Source organism: Lupinus angustifolius, chromosome LG20, assembly GCF_001865875.1.
Source record: "Lupinus angustifolius cultivar Tanjil chromosome LG20, LupAngTanjil_v1.0, whole genome shotgun sequence".
Taxonomy (NCBI): domain Eukaryota; kingdom Viridiplantae; phylum Streptophyta; class Magnoliopsida; order Fabales; family Fabaceae; genus Lupinus; species Lupinus angustifolius.
In genome coordinates this window covers 6,956,621-6,960,456 of record NC_032028.1, presented here as the reverse complement: position 1 = coordinate 6,960,456, position 3,836 = coordinate 6,956,621, and positions in this window count along the sequence as shown.

Genomic DNA, 3,836 nt, shown 5'->3' with positions numbered 1-3,836 from the left:
AACACCATTTTCGATTTTGAAGAGAAAATGAGTTAGAAAGTGTTTTAGAAAATTTCAACGGTTGAATATGTTCTTGACATACTCATGAACAACATACTTAATTTCATCAACATCCATTGGTTGAATGTTGAGAGATCAAGGTTTGAAGATGAAAGAAACAAGGAGAAAAACGAGAGAACAATGAAGAGAGATTCACATTCTTTTTGAAAATGCAAAAGTGAGTGAGTGAAGTGTGAAGTGTGAGGGTTTAAGGGGAGAGGGAAATCAGATTTCCCCCTAGGCAATCATGGCAAATCTCCTAGGGTGGCTAATGATGATTTCATGAGATTGAGTGATGTGAGGTTTGCTTTATGGAAAGGCAAATCTCGCATGCCAATGCGAAACGACCACTTCGCGGACACGTGCAATAAACATGCTCGAGTATTATCGGCTAATACTCAATCGGATATTATAAATCGCCCGATCTTAATATCCGATTAGAATTTCGGATTTCGGCATTCCGAGTAAAAAATATTTAGAAAATAGGTATGGACCAGCTCAGGGTCTATCTTGACTCGAAATGTGATTATGAAGCCAACGACGCAATCGGAATTCAATTCCGAGTTACGGAACTCAAAAACTACTTTTTGAGCCGTACCGAATGGATTTTGGCCCCGACAGTGGTTTAGAACCGACTGTCTCCGAAAATTACCAAAATTTACCATAAAATAGGAAATAAAATTACAAGAGTAAAACTCAACTACAGTTTCGTCTAATTCTTTACCAAAAATTCTCAGAAATTCATTTTCGAATATATAATTAATAAAAATATTAATAAAATCTTATAATTCAAAATCGTAAAATTCGCGGTGTTACAAGTAATGAAATCTTACAAAAATTGTTCATTCTTTCTCATTCAATGTTCACCATAGCCAAAAACCTAGAACACCATAACTGGATAACTTCACAACAAGTAAAGATCACACTATTAATGAAAAGAAAAATAAATGAGCTAAAATAAGATAACGATTTACCTTATGCTTGAAAAGAAAAACAAAAAATCGATAATTTCACCACAGCTGCATAACTTCACAACAAATAAAGATCACATTATTAGTGAAGAAAGAAGTAAATGAGCTAAAATAAGATAACGATTTACTTTATGCTTGAAGAGAAAAACCAAAAAACCAAAAATCAATAACTTGCTTGAATAGAGAAATTAAAAATAAGAGAGAAAAAAAGTAAGTCATTCAGAAGAGGAAGAAGAAAAGTAAGTGAAATAACAAATTGAGTGATATGTATTATTGTGTAAGGTTTTGTTTTTGAATTTGAAATTGAAAAGACTCCGCTCACTAAAACAAACGTTAAAGATATGTACTCCTTTAACAACATTTTCTTCAATAAGTGTTTTCAAAAGTATTATCTATAACAACGCTTATTGAAGAAATGTTGTTAAATATATGAAGTATGACTTTTAATTCCGTTTGCTTCAATAAGCGTTGTTAAAGATAACACATTTAACATCGTTTTCTTCAATAACTGTCGTTAAAGATAATACATTTAACAATACTTATTGAAGAAGTGATATTAAATATACAAAATATGACCTTTAACAGCGCTCGTTGAGCGCTTCAATAAGCATTGTTAAAGATAACAAAAGATAACAACGTTCAACACATAAGCGTTGTTAAATATCAATTCTGGCGTAGTACATAGAGGCATTACAGTCTGATTCAGGATATATATAGTAAAAGGTAGAGAGAATAAGTGTAGCTATGTTCAAGGATTACTAGTTTTACCATGATAAGTAGATAAGTATGGTAGTCAACGAGCCAATCGAATCAGGATTCAACTTGATAATAATTTGTTTAGCTCGAAATTTGACTTGAGTTCAAAATGACCTAATTTTTTAGCTCGAATTCAGCGTCGTTGAAGTTTGTAAACTTTCCAATTCAACTCGTCAACTCGAATTGATTCATCAAGAGTTTGCAAACTGTTTAGTTCATCTCATTAACTTGATTTTTAGTTCTTCATCTCGAATGATGATTATTCATTTAATATATAAAATTAAAGATTTGCTTATATATATAGAGAATGACTTAAATGAGAACATTTTTCATATAAAAACTGTGAGAACATTAAATTTGGGTCTCACAACCATACATGAATGATTAAAATTAAAAGTTAGCTATTAATTGCATGATTACTTTTTTTAATCTTAACCGTTCTAATAAAATTCAATCTCACAACAACCATTGTTCTCATATGAGTCTCTTCCTATACATAATAAAACAAACTTATGAATCTAACTAATTGAATTGTATTTGACTCAAATTAGACTTGTTTATTTAACGAAATTAATTTTAGCCAAGTTAGGACTATAATGAAGATTGAAACTTTCAACTAACATGACTTAATTCGTTTGATTGTCTTCCCTCCTCATAACTAATAATTGGTGAGACGCCAAAAATTTCCATGCCATGGTATTCATGCTCACTATGTAGGCTACAAGGTCCCATGCTTCTCATATTCAATTTTTTAAACCCCATTTGATTCTTAGAATCCAATTGGACAAACGAGGAAACGGGGAAATAAATTTTGGGATTTAATTCTAGAGAAAAAACGAAGGAAATTATTAGATTGAACACTTCCCATAAGGCCCACCAATTATATCTTCCTCAGCAAAGAAATTAAGACCAGTGGACACAAAATTTACTCATGGGTTTCCCCATTGTTAAACAATGTTCTTGCTATGGGAAACAACATCATGCGATCTAGATCTGTGTTTGCTTTTCCAAGTGCAGAAAGAATCATATAACACTTTTTAATGCACCATTGCCAGCTATTTCTGTCTTCTATGTTATGCAACCTTTCAAAGAAGGTGTTTGGTGTTGGCATATCTCTAGGGTCTACTATTCTCATAATTTCTTTACTTGTTTATATTTTCGGTTTTACTAATTTTCTAATATAAATCTAAAGATTTTTGGCATAAAAGTTGGTCTTTTGGACGTGCATATTAAATCTAGGATGGTTCATGTATGAAAAACAATCTAGGATGGTTCTTCCGCGCTGTGTTTTTGTTCATATATATATATGTTTTGTATAACAAATAATTTTTATTTTATATGATGGACATTGAAAATCAATGATTAACTAGGTAAGGTTCCATTCTTCCGATCTTCTCCGAAGTCATCTTCGTTTATAATATTTTTCTTTCTTCTTCTAATAAGCACATACGAAATTAAATATTATTTTTTTAGAGTATATAAGCTTGCATCTTCTACACCCGTTCCTATTATATGTGTGACTGTATTTGTAGATAAAGAAAAGATTTTTATTTTTATTTTTTCTCGTAGCTTTTCAATTGTCTCAAGCATTAATGTAAAATTATAATTAGTAGATCAATATTAATAATACCTAATAGAGGGATAAAAGATACATATGAAACAAATTATTTTTTTATAAAAAATAACTATATTAATTAATTACATTGGTTCATGTTTTTATATTCTAACAAGAATTACACTGACATCCTCTAAGTTTTAGTAAAATTATACAAATCATTCAGACTTTTTTAAAACCTATACAAATCACCCTTAATTATACATATACGTTACATTGACTATCCATTTAAGAGAGATATAAGTGTAATTTCTTAAACAAAAATAGTGACGAGCATAATTAAGTCAAACAAAATATGGTATATTGTTTGACTTGATTTTAAAAATAGGCATCTCTTCACAATATACCATATTTTGTTTGACTTAATTACACTTGTTATCATTTTTATTTAAGAAATTATATTTATCTATCTTATAGGGATAGTCAGTGTAATATATATATATATATATATATAT